General features: G+C 40.2%; 1 long non-coding RNA gene and 1 other non-coding gene across 2 annotated transcripts in view; both read left to right on the plus strand.

The window, feature by feature from the left end:
- The window catches only part of LOC144027520 (uncharacterized), a 39,308-nt gene that overhangs the window by 9,633 nt on the left and 15,682 nt on the right, over positions 1–13,993 (plus strand). The gene's annotated exons all lie outside the window — the stretch shown is intronic.
- trnap-ugg (transfer RNA proline (anticodon UGG)) lies at positions 10,855–10,926 on the plus strand. Its single transcript has one exon. It is a non-coding gene; the product is annotated as a tRNA-Pro (tRNA).

Below are 13,993 nucleotides of genomic sequence, written 5' to 3' on the forward strand. Positions count from 1 at the left end.
TGACTTGATTAATGAAGACGAGACAAAAATGTCCTTCACTTAATAAAAACTGGACTAAAACCTATGGACATTTTAGTTTATGAACAAAAACGAGACGAAAATTACATGATTACTGTGATAAAAACTGGCAAGCGTGACAGAAATTGGACTAAAACTAAGACTAAATTAAAAAATGACAGACAAAATTAACACTACTATGAAAAGTCATTAACTAATATTAATATTATAATATTAACACATACTGTAAAAGCAGAAATGTCAAAGAAAAAGCAAAAAAATAGGTACTTCATTTGTGTTCACTGTACTATCCTCTTGTGAATTTTGTGTCACGAAAAAAAAATTAAATAAAAATCCCAATTCAGCGAATGTTCTGAGACAGACACTTGAGAGGTCCCACCATATGAAATGTGTCAAGGTCATACTTTAAATGCGCTGCTCTTACTTGTGTGATCTAAGTCTTTTAAGCTCTCCGTTGATGTGAAGACACAAGGTGAATCATCTTGTGTCATCGAAGCATTATGATCCCTTTAAGGAGACATAAGAAGTCGCTTTAGAATAGGCGCAGTTAAGAAGTTTGGCCACATACAGCGTCCTCTCTTCTTTCACATTATTGCGTTCATATTATACAGAGGCATGTGATATTAGTGGCATTAATTTAGCCATTTTACTTAATTTTACTTATATTTGTTGAATTTTTATTGAATTAATTGGTTTCATTAAATAATTCTTTAATAAATAAATATTTCCAAATGAAATGAAAAATTTAAAAGGTTCATCAATTGCAATTAATTTAATTATAAATAATAACAAACATGAGACTGGATTCTTATTTTATTATGAACATTTCACATCTTAACCTTTTCCATTTTTTAACCACATACTAATAATGCCTTTTAAAAATCAAATGTTGGCGCAGACAGACAGACATGCACACACGGACATTTCAGTATGCACCGCCATGCCTGTGCAGCTTTCACGACACCGTACAGTACGCTACAAGATGCATCTGGAAAAATAAAGTATTTCCTTCCTTTTCTGGCACATTTCCTACCTCCTCTGTGTCACACTGTGTACAGACGCTTCATAACGGCTTCATATCAGGGGCCCAGCTATCGTGCTAGCCTGCAGCCTCTCGAGGCGGATAAAAGGATGAAACCAAACCACAAGGAGAAACGACAGGTGGCCAAAGTACTCACACCATGTACTTAAGTACAGGTACTTCTGTAAAACCAAACTTTGGTCAAAGCAGGAGTAGAGAAAATAAGTTGAAAAAAAAAAAAAAAAAACTAGACTCAAATTTACGGAAGCGTATTGCATTCACTTGAAAAATAAAAAAAACATCCTTTTAAACCTTTAAAAAAAAAATTAGGATCTTTGTTTTTTTGAGTATTTTTTTTCTGTTTTTCTGAGTATTTTTTTTTTTTTTTTTTTACTGAATATTTTTTTCTGTCATAAAAAAAAACTCAGTAAAAAAGGGGAAAAAGTATTCAGAAAAAGGAAAAAAAATTACTTGGAAAAACAGGGGGAAAAATATTCAGAAAAACATTTTTAAAAATTATTTAAAAAAAAACAGAAAAAAAATTATTACAAAGAACAATTTATGGACCTCTGAACTCCAAGTGACCTGTTGCAGACCACTGACCTGTATATATGACTGGATAGCCGATAGCCCATAAATGCATGCCAGTGCAAGCCACTGAAGTCACAGGGCGGCCATCCTGTTACTCCCACCTCGCAAGCAGACTACTCTATAAACTATATGGTATACGTACAGATGTTAGTATAAGGCCGGAGGCGGGGTGGGTGTTCCGTTTTGTTTTTTTCCTTGTTAAAAAAAAATAGTGACCACCCCGGCAAAAAAATATTCAGTAAAACAGAAAAAAAAATATTCAGAAAAACAGAAAAAAATACTCAAAAAAAAACAAAGCTCCCCCCAAAAAATTGTCAGAAAAACAGGAGTTTCCCCCCCCCCCCCCCCCCCCCCAAGTGAATGCAATACGCTTCTGTACCTAATGCACTTGTTATACAAGTAAAAAAATAAATAAAAATACAAAACAGACATTGGATGCACAGGCTGTTTATTATGGAAAAAAATAGCTAATGATAACAACTGAAACATTTAATTTTGCCCATTTGTGTTTTTTTAGATTAATTGATTGATTTCACAGTTTAACCTCTACGTATATATATTTTTTTACATTATTATGTCATCTGTGAAGCAAAAATTTGACCAAGCGAGAGCTCAAAACTCTCAAATTTGGCTACTCGTCAGTCATGGTTCTTCTGTAGCTGTTTCAAATAAAAAGAGCCAGCACAATAAATACTCAATTACAGATTTTGTGAACAGTATTTGTTCTGCATTACCGCTCCTTAGCATCCCCCTTCGTCTCCTCCACAAGCCGGAACATTAGCCTCGCTATGCTAACAGATGCGAGGGCGCCATCCACTCGACTCATGCACGCTTCCCACAAACTAGAGTAGGAGAGAGGAAGAGGGAGAGGTTCATCATCTGAGTAGAAAGTGAAACCATTTGATTTGAATTCCCTCTAGGGGGGCCAGATGATGTTGCTTGACGTCAGCCTAGTTTTAGATGAACCTCCTCCTGCTCCTCAGGGGGAAGCAGCCACGCGAAGATCAGAGGAGATTCCGCCGCCCGTGGCGATCCTCCGACGTAGCGTCGGACCACGCAACGTGAAGTCGATGGTCCATCTTCCAAACGCTTCAATTGATGCGAGCGAGCGGCGCTTCGGAACTTGGCCTTGAGAAGCCGCTAACGGGACTTCATCTGGGCGCCGAGATGTGTCAATGCGGATGTGACAGTGCACGTGCTCACGTTTTGCTATATCTTCAGACCTGAGTAACTGGACCTGGGTGACAGTGCAGCTGTCTGTTGTTAGTGGGCCATTTCACACAGTCAGGTGCGCTCTTGTAAATGGAAAAATTTAAAATCTTTACACGTCAACCAAATCTGCTCCTCCATCTTTTTTCACTCTCATTGATTTACTTCCTCTCATAGACTCATGTTCCTCTATCTCTGACACTTTCTTTCCTTCTATCATTCCATACTTGTATGCTTCGCTCCTATTCTTTTGTACTTCTTTCATTGTATAATTCCATGCTTAATGTATCATATCCTTGTATTCTTCTTTCCTTCTATTGTTTTTTTCTGTGTACTTCTTTCCATTTTCCAAGTCTATCCTTTTGTCCTTGTGTACTTGAATTGTTTTATCCTTGTATAAGTTCATCATTGCATACTCCATTCCTTGTATCCTTCTTTGGTTTTGGACTTCTCACCTTTTGCTGTTCTCCACATTGTGTCCTCCTTTCCTTCTATCCTTCTTTGCTAGTATGCTACTATTTGTGCTTCTATCCTTGCATCCTCATGTCCTTTTCTCTCACCTAACTTGTTTTCATTGTCCAAATTTTCTCATCCCACCATCCCTCCTCTACCATCACATCTTTTCACCCGCCCAATATCCTTTCTTCTAATCTTTGCATCCTTCCAACGTCCCATCCTCCCAATCCCCCATGCAGCCTCTCTTCCTTGTATCCTGAAATCCACTCTTTCTTGCATCCTCCCATCCTTCTTTCCACCCCTCTTTTATGCTCCCATCCTCCACCCTCGTTCAAAATCAGCTCTCCAGCTCTCAGCCGCCCCAGAGAAACCAATTCGGAGTGCTCTGCTCCGCACCGTCATGGCATGTTGGCCAAGGGAGATGGAGTCCTTTCAGGTTCTCAGCTACACAACACTTACACAAACACACACATATACTGTATGCTACACCACCAACCCCCCCCTCCCTTCCCAACACGCCTGCAGTATTTGCAGGGCAACGTGACAGAACTCCTCCTGAGGTTCTCTTGGAGTTATTCTGCACATTATGTGACCTTTTAAGGGGTTTTTCGCTTAAAACTGCGCACATGTGCGTGTGCGGCGGTGACCGTTGCACTCTGAGTCTCATGCGTGCATGCTTACTGTACACTTGTCAGATTTAAATGCACAGCAAATCAAGCACTCCCTCATACGTTTAAGTGCACTGGTCGTGAGTATTGTCACGGCGTCCTAAATCTGCTTTTAACCGCCTGCAGAGATTTCTCACTTTTTTTTTTTTTTTTTTTGTATGCATCACCCAGCTCACTGGGCTGTTCTTAACAGTTGATTTAAATTACACCCTCTGCTTTATGCTTCTTGATAGGATATAAATCTCTTGAAATGAATGCACTTGGTGGGTGTGCGCGCAGAGTAGTGGCAGCGTATGTTAACATAAATTAAAGTCTGTTTGCTGCAGAGCCGATTGGAGGAAAAGGATGATATGACGCACAGTATTCACAACTTGCAGTTGTTTTGCAATTGTGTTAACTTCAAACCTTATTGAGAAATTCAAATTGAATAAATTGAATTAACGAATCTTAGAATTGTAACTACAGTGGTACCTCAACTTACAAGTGACCCAAGAAGCTTTTGAAGATACAAAACATATTAGACTGAACTGGAGTTACTACTGTTAGATGGCAACAGCAAACTTCATACTTCACTTTTCTTAAAAAAAAAAAAAAAATGACCCAATGGTTTTAAGCTGCTAAAAAAGCCACTCTTAGATGAAGTTTTAAACATAAAAAAAAGAAAAGAAAAAAAAAAGAACGATATATTAATTTCACTAAAAACTATTTTCCTTACATCTAGCTTAATGCTAACACATAATAGGGAACACCATAGAGAGGCTAATTAAACTAGCAATAATATCATGGTAGCTTTAAACAACTTATATTTAAATATAGACGGATCATTTGTCACAAACTGAAGGTTTATGTGGTTTTGTAAGACTTAAGTACGGAAAACAGGGAGGTAAAGCTGGAAGAAGCTAAAAAAAAGAAAAAAGATCCCCCCCCCCCCCCCCCAAAAAAAAAGGAGGAATCAAAATACTGTACTAGTAGCAAAGAAACAAGAACTATCACTACTTTAGAAACATCAACAGAAACAAATTAACCGATAAAGACAAAAAAAAACATGGAACCAATTACAAGCAAATTGACAAGACAACGAGGAACACCTGCACAAGACATGCGTGGCTGAAGGGAGCTGATTGGTTGACACAAGTGACTGGACTGATGAGAACAAGCCTAATAATCTAATGAAAACAAGTTGACAAAAACATAGATAATGACAACATTCACCGATACTATTATATTATTTATCCTTTTCAAAAACGACAAAGACTACAGCTTTGTTACCACATTCTTCAAATCAACATTTTCGTGTGTGTCTGTCGACATTATATTTGCCCCCTGGTGGTCAAGGCGTGCACACCAGAAAGAGCAGCACAGTGTCCACTGAATTAAAGCTTATAATCATGTGACTTTAATTCTCTATGATAAAATAATATGTAAGAATATGTTAAAAATATGTTATTATTTTTTGTTGGTGTTTTTTAGGGGCTGTAATGTTGAATGTGCTTTTTTACATATATATAATTGAATTTAATTGGGAAATCCAAGTATAAACCCCACTCACTGCATCACTGTATATCTAAGTTGTGCTACTTTTGACTTGTTAGCCAAACAATATTGGAAATAAAAATGTATATACCAATTGAAATAAAATGAAATAATGTGGACAATTGTGCCTGGTATATTATGATGCCCTTTATATACGATAAACATTGAACTAATAAATCTTGCATTGCAAAGTATCTATAGCTACAAAAAAAATATTCACATTTAATTTATCTCACAGAAAGATGGAGTAATGATCTAACAAGTAAAAAAAAAAAAGAAATAAGCAACTTTATCGTGATGGCACGGTGCAGCAGGATGATGGATGGATGGTGAGGGGTGTGCAGGAGGGGTGTTGCGCTGAAAAGCAGCAGGCTGGAGATTGAATGGGAGCGGGAGCAGAAAGGAGAGAGGGGAGGGTGGCATTAGTGGCGGGCGGACGCAGTTTGGGGGTGTTTGGAGGGGGGTGCTGGGGTCCCCTCTATTGGTTCAATGCAACGGCCAGAGCAGCTGTGAAAAGAGGTCTCCCCTTTTTCCCACGCCCGACGAGACGCACGAACGCCGCCTCAGCCTGCCAGGGTCAAGTCACATGGCTAATATATACACGGAGGCCTCGCGCAACGCGCTCACACACATTTATTGTGTGTATGCACGCAGGCACATTATTACGTGAGCATTAACAGACACAAAAGCTTCTTAGCTGGTCGGTCAGAAATGTTAATTCAACACAAAGAAAGGATATAACTTGTGCTCAAATCACAGAACTACTCTACCGTAATTTGTCTCGTTTTGTGGCCTTTTTGTGCACATTTTATTGTTTAATTTCATCACAATCACAATAATGAGGAGGGAATTGCAATTGGACTAGATTTTAAAATTAGTTAGCCGCACTTTCTTATTAATATTGTCCTGAAATTCACTTTACATAATAGGTTAAAAAGCTACATTAATAAAAAAGAGGTGTTCTAAAGTGATGCATCGTAATAGATGTTGAACTTCACCTATAATCATATTCTCAAAAAACAGGCATGGGAAGGTGGAGGGGGGTGTCTAAAGGCTTTGTCCAAACCAGGGCCCCACCACCACCCAGTGCCAGATGCCCTGTTGCATTGTGTGGGTGCCCCCCACCCCTCAAACCTGCACCCCCCTACCCCACCAACCTCTCTGTCTCTCTCCACCATGATGTCACCCTCCTTGTCTGCCTGTCAGCGCCTCCACGAGAACTTGAGTGTGGGAAGGCAAAGGGGGAGACAGAGGGGGGGTGCTCGGAGGGTCGGGTGCTTGGCGTTGGGAAGAGTCTGGTCCGAGAGGTCAACGCATGGACTCGAACAACGAGCTGGGCTGCGGCGATTTGCCTAGCAACTGGAATGTAGATGGATGCGTCGCACCGGTTCAGTCTGGACAAACTCCGTCACAAAAGATGGAAAAAGTGGAGGGAGGAAAAGAGGGAGGGAGGGGCTGTCTAATACCATCTGTTTACACCTCGTTATATCACAAATGTACACTGATGTTTGGTGAGGCTTAAGATCAAAAACACTTGGAACTCTGTAAATAACACAGTAGTCCTCTGAGGCTTGCTCTGCAGGGAAATTTAGCAATTTTTACTTAAAGTGAAAGTAAAACTTGACAATAATATTTTATATGTGACCTCACTAGTCTAAACATGACTTTCTGAAGATTATTACATTTACGTATTATGAGTTATGCAGCAAAATCCAGCCGTCTTAATCTATCTCAGGGGGCTGCCATTTTTCCACTTGCTGTTGACTGGATATGACATCACAGTTGCTCAGGGCTCCGACCAATCACGGTCCGCCTGTTTTCTGACGCTAAGCTGTGATTGGTTGTTTCCTGAGACCTGGTCAACTGTGATGTCATTGTCACTCGACAAGTGACAACATGGTCACCTTCTGATATTGATTAAAAACTACTGCATTTTGCTGCTTAACTCATATTCCACTAACACATTATTAACCAATACAGTATTTAGACTAGTAGGGCTGCAAAGAACATATTGTCAATACTCAATGCAAAAATACTTAATACTCAGTATGATGACTGTGAGGTTTGTTGGTCGAGGTGTATCATCCTAGCTTTTGGGGTTTTGGGTTCAAATCCTTGACGTGTCCTGGAGTTTTAGTAGGGCTCCTTTACTGGACTTTGCTGATGGATCGGTTAGCGTAATAGGATTATGAAAAATGCAAAACTACAATTAATTGACTGGTGCTGCTTGTTGGTCTATGTATGATTCTTGTTTTGGGTAGGAGAGGACGGCAGCATATTACTCCAAAGCGTGCATGTGTTTTTCAGTAGTAATGTGCAAGTTACCCATGCCATGGGCACTATACCATCACAGATGCTGAGTTTTTAACTCTGGGTTGATAGCAATCATAATGGTCTCTTTCTTCTTTGACTTTGAAGGACACAATGTCCATAATTTCCAAAAACAAATTCAATTGTGGACTCATCAGACCACAGTCCACTTTTCCACTATGCCTCAATCCATCTCAGACAATCTCGGTCCTAGAGAGGCCGGCTGGCAGTGTTTCTCGGTGTTGTTGATATATGGCTTTTTCTTTGCATGCTAGAATTTTGCATGCAGAGATTTTTGTTGATGATTTGGACTGTAGATGACGAAATTCCCAAATACATTGTAATTGTACGAATTGGGATGTGTAAAATAATACATTTCTTCATTATTTATAAACTTAAAATGTATTTAGGTCTCATCAAATAAATGAAATGAAATAAATCTCTTCCTTATCAGCGTTGCATCTTTACTTTCTTCTTACATTTTGCCCACTCCTCATGTGCCTCGTTGTCCTCCCATGTGAAGAAGAGGCAATTGTGTAGCAGGAGACAATGACTCACAAACGACACAATTAGCCGCCAGAAGATGCATTGTGGCAATTAGGGCACACAAAGGCAGGGGAAGGTGTGGCTTTGTAGCGCACTGTGTGCATTTGCCTTCACGAGTGCAAATCAAGCCTTTGCAAAGTCGAGTGGCCGCAGAGACAATGCACAACACGTGTTCAGCCATTTTCAGGCCTTTTTATGAACAGAAGACAATGGCAACTACGCTGTCTATTAAACGTGCTCCCTCTTTGTGCGCAAATGAGCGAGCTACAAGTTAACAGGCCCTGAGGCTTTGTGTTGGATTTGAGTGAACTAAAGTTTGTGGCCGTGCTGTCCATGTTTTTGCCACGCTAAGAAGAAGAGAGCACTTGAGAGACAGCCAAGGCCAGTTGTTGTGGAGGACATACTGTACAACTTTGTCCTTTACCCATCAATATGGAATATTCTTGACCCACTTTGTACTAAATATTAAATCAAATCAAATTCAATTGTTGACTAAAAATATATAGATAATATATTTCCCCCCATTTTTATCTGATAGTGATTTTATATATATATATATATATATATATATATATATATATATATATATATATATATATATATATATATATATATATATATATATATATATATATATATATATATATATACACATATATGGTCTTACCTGATTTCCCTGAACTTGAACATGTTACTTGTTACTTTTACTTGCAGCTGGCAAAGTGTCTGTGTGTCTGTTGGATCAGCCAGAGGGGATTTCTTTCATGCAGTCAGATGGCATCCAGGCAACCACCTCTTGCCTTTTTTTTTTCTTTTTTGTTTTTTAGAAGACTTCTTTAACCTTGATAAAGGAAGTTATAGGGCAAAATGGAGGAAAGTTGCATAGAAAAGAGAGAGAGAGAGAGAGAGAGAGAGAGAGAGAGAGAGAGAATGGGTAGAGAGTTGTTGGAGAGCGTCACTGATTCTCCCCCCTACTGTCTCACTCTCAGGATCAATAACAATCGGGGAGCTGCTGAGCACTCCTATCTGGTAAGGGGATAAGCGAGGGGGGGAGGACCTGAGGGGGAGGTAAAGCAAGAGCCTCACCGGTGCCATCTTGTCATGTTATTTCTGCAAAAGTATTCAACACGGGATGTATAATTACTCCCAAACTTCCTGCCAGGGGCAGATTTAGGATGTGAACTTTGAGCACGTTCAAGTCTTAATCCCGACGCCAGCACTCGAGATTGTGAAGCCATTGGGCAAATAATATTTGCATGGAAACATCAAACAATTCCTAGGAATTGAATTAGCTGGAACAGTTCTACTCATTCACTGCCTTTGACAAGTATACTTGTCAATTGTATTTTTTAGAGCGGTGCTAAATGGGGGCGAATCTGAGCATGCTCCACTGTAAATATCAAACTTGGAAACAACTTTACTGATGCCCAACCACCGGTAGATGACATCATTGCCCCATTTTATAGGAAATAAACACAGTTTCAGAGTCCATGGGAGAAATGGCTGTATTTTGGCAAACATACATTTTTCTGCTGTCAATTATAAAAGAACGGGACGGGACAAAAAGTAGGGAGTCTATTCTGTTATTTGGTAGATTCGGTTTATATATAATTATTGAATGTAATATCACGTGAGTATTGGAAATGTAAAAATTTTCTATAATGACTGGCAGTGAATGAGTTAAGAACCGGTTTTTGATTTCCATTCCTACCTGCGACTGGGGACCAATACAGAATACCCGACCACTGGCCTAAACTGAGGCTTCAACTCACCCTTGACCCGAATATGAAAAAGCAGTCTAGAAAAAAGATGAATAAGTACTCGTCCTTACACCCCTAAAAGGGGTCTTGATCCGTCCAACCTGCCTGCGAGGACACTGTCCTTTCACTGGCAAATGTGATTGGGAGCGTTGAATCCGCAGCGCTGCCAAATCCCTTTTAAGTGTTGCACAAGTATCTCAGTTATAGCACTAACTGTCCCCTAAATATCCTCTGTTGAAGTCCAGTCTAATAGGATTATCTGCAGATTTCTGTCATTGGATTTGTATAGTTTTGGAGCGTATTATTAGGGACCAGGAGGGAGTTTTGTACTGAGGACACCTGAGATTTTGATCTCCCCCTTGGCTGACTCTAATCCTTCACCCCCTCCTCAGCATCCCATGCGTCCGTTCCTCACCCTCTCACTACTTTCTGCTGCCCTTAATTGAGTTAGGCATCAGTTGACTGCCTCGATCTCTCTTGGAGAGAAGGTTGAACTCCCTTCCCAGGAGGGGAGATCATTGTCTACACTGGTTGACTAGTGTAATCCTCGTTATCCCACTGCCACCTGGGAGAAAGGGGCACTACACTCACTGGCTAAAGACCCTCACAGAGCATTAGACCCTGGTGAAGTTTATGTATGAAACTTTGTACTAGTGGACTTAGTGGGGGTAAATAAGTAAGGGGGAGAGAAAAAAAATGCAGTGCATTGTTTGTACTCAAAGTCGAACATGCTGTTTTGTGTGGCTCGTTGGTCTAGGGGTATGATTCTCGCTTTGGGTGTGAGAGGTCCCGGGTTCAAATCCCGGACGAGCCCTTTAGTCACAGGCACGGAGTACCGCTAGAGGACTAGAGTTATGAATGGATTAGCGACTTCATATGGTTAACACAGATACCCCATGCAGTTTCTTTGTCTTATGTGTTTACATCTTCCTTAAAGACCCAGTCTGTAGTCCTTAGCACCATCTAGTGGTCAAGGAATAGCATTAGAAGCACGCAAGAGCACGCACACTACGGTGGCTCAGAGAGACGATATTTAGCAAGCCTATATATATATATATATATATATATATATATATATATATATTCAATCCCTCATGTCTCCTCTACTTTTGTCTTTTTCGTAATAGTATGGTTCATTCGTCTACTAAAGCACCATTATTGTTCCTTGTCCTATGGAGGGATGTAACGATAATAGCAATATCATGATATTGCAATATTAAAACTGCCACAATATCGTCGTGGTCATGTCACAATATTAAAAGCAGCACATCTGTTAAAAAAAAATCAGGCTGATTTCCATTTGTGCAGCTCTAGCATCCTCTGGTGGCTAGTTAATTTAGTGCAATTTAATTCTCATAAGGCATGTTTTGGCCCTTCTATGTTTAAATTCCACGCTAATGGTCAGATGAAGGGGAACGTAATATATGAGTCAATATGTGGAGGAACTCCATGTGTGTGTATATTAGCAAGTAAGTGCCTCAATATTAAATGTTATTAGAGATTGTAAGTGGCATGTACAAAAGCTATGTTATGTACAAAAGCACAATACTGTGCTTTTTTTTTTTTTTTTAGTATGAGCTCATTGTCAACCTCCCCACCAAATCACAATAGTTATTATTATATCAAGAGCTTCATTTCGTGAAAATGTCATATCGTGATGTTTGAATATGATGACATCCCTAGTCATGTGGATACAATTCTCATTTTGGGAGCAAGACTGGATTAAAATCACAGGCCAATCCTCATTTAATTGATTGATTCAAGACTTGATTTGGATTACAAAAATGTACGTCTCCTACAAATCAGTGTCTGTTTTTTGTCCCAAATCCTACACTAGTCTCACGAGAACAGGTTTCCAGGGTGAACAAGTCCAATGCCAAGGGGCAGCACCAAAAGGCCCATTGACCCCGTTTCCCCTCTGGTCCTCTCAGCTTCAACACTGACAAACAAACACTCTGCATTTTCCTTTCACCTCTCTGAGCTCTATCCATCCATCCATCCATCCATCCATCCATCCATCCATCCATCCATCCATCCATCCATCCATCCATCCATCCATCCATCCATCCATCCTGCCGCACGGCCACAATGTGTCGGCTGTGTCCCGCGGTGGCCACAAAGAAGCCCTGAACTAACAATATCACCAAGGCCTGCCTGGAAGCCGCTCAGGCCCATTGTGCTCGGTCAGAGGGGAGTTAACACCCATGTCTGAGCCCAATGAATAGCATTATTGTGTCTGAGACACGCAGCGCACCCCCTCGCCCCACATCCGTGCCCCCTTGGACCTCGCCCCCCCCCATTCTTAAACTTGCCTCTAGTACTTGGCCACTCTTACAACTTCCATCCAAACCTTTACTTGTGTGCTCCAGTGTGAAGCTTGTTCAGGTTTTTGTTTTGTTTAAAAGTGGAGAAAGTGCTCCGTCCGTTCTGGAAGGCATTTGATTTGGTTGGTGTGGTGAGGTAGAGAGGGGGTTGAATTTGACATTGGCTCTGTCTCACACAATGGAAGTATGAATCCTTTAAGAAATACACCCCCCACTCCCCACACACACCCACCACCACCAAACTACTATTATCATAAGAAGAGAGTTTGCTGGAGCCATTTGAATGATTCGAGATGACACAAAAGCTGCCATGTGATTCTTTGACAACGTTTCTTTGGAGCAGCACTGGTGCAGCCAAAACATTTCCATTCCTTCACACGCTCTTTGGCGTCAACACAATATACTTCTTTCCTTGGAATGTTTTTCTTTTAAACATTTAAAATGGGCCTTTGGTAATTTTAGGGATGTTTTTTTTTTTTGTATGCTGTTGTTGTTGTTTAGTGGGGCAGAAACAAATATGTTGTTTTCAGTTTTTGTAGTTTTCAGTGTGAGTAGCTGGCAATATAGTTCTGGGATAGGCTCCATCACACCTGTGGTGGATAAGTGGTAAAGGATATGGATGAATGGGTAGAAAAAAGGTCAATGAAAGTAGATTTACAATTTGCTGAAGTTAGTTGCATAATCATATTTATGTGGAGTTTACACACAAAACCCTTTCTTGCCATATTAAGTCTGTTGCCTTTACAAACTGCCAGACAGCTAGTTGCTAGTCAGCATCCAACAGTGGCGAGTTGTGCAATTGGCACCTGGACCTTTAGTGGGGCCTTACCATACTTTTACAAGACTGTGCTGTATATTCCTCTTTATTGCTACAGTTATGCAAGCGTTAGTGCTCAGTTCGCTTATTTTATATCAGGCACATTGTTAGCTAACGGGTCCTTCGGTGCGCCGTTGTATGTCAGGCAGGTTGTTGATCAGCTAAGGGGTCCTAAAAAGGGGAAGTAGTGAGTCCATTGGCCGTGCGTGGCAGTATTCGTGGCAGTTACGACTGTGGTGTGTACATACTATATGTGGCAACATTAGTGAAGAAAAGAATAGTCACATAACAAGCAATGTCAATTGGAAAATAATGGTGACAAAATGTAATTTAGCATGAAGATAGCGTCCATGAAAATTGTGCCCACCTCGTTCAAAGATTAGTATTGTTAACATGTGCAGATCAGACATGTTTTGATAGTGGACCTTGGCTTGCCCTGACCAGCCAATCAGAGGACTGAAAAATGCTGTATTTTGGGCCAGCTAGTTGGCCCTGTGAGGAGAATTTGAAATCTGTAGAAATAGTCACTTTGCTAATATAATTTAAGTTAGATCAGCATCGCTAATGATTCTGAAGACCCTGCATATAAAGGTTGAAATCTTATTGGACAAAAAATATAATCCACAAACATGCACTGGAAGCAGTGAAGCTAAGAAAACCCCAACAAAAGGAAGAGAATAAATAGTTGTGAATAAATTAATAAGCTAAATATTAGCAATTAGTTTGTAAATATCGGTCAG

This window comes from Festucalex cinctus, chromosome 10 (genome assembly GCF_051991245.1).
Source record: "Festucalex cinctus isolate MCC-2025b chromosome 10, RoL_Fcin_1.0, whole genome shotgun sequence".
Classification (NCBI taxonomy): Eukaryota; Metazoa; Chordata; class Actinopteri; order Syngnathiformes; family Syngnathidae; genus Festucalex; species Festucalex cinctus.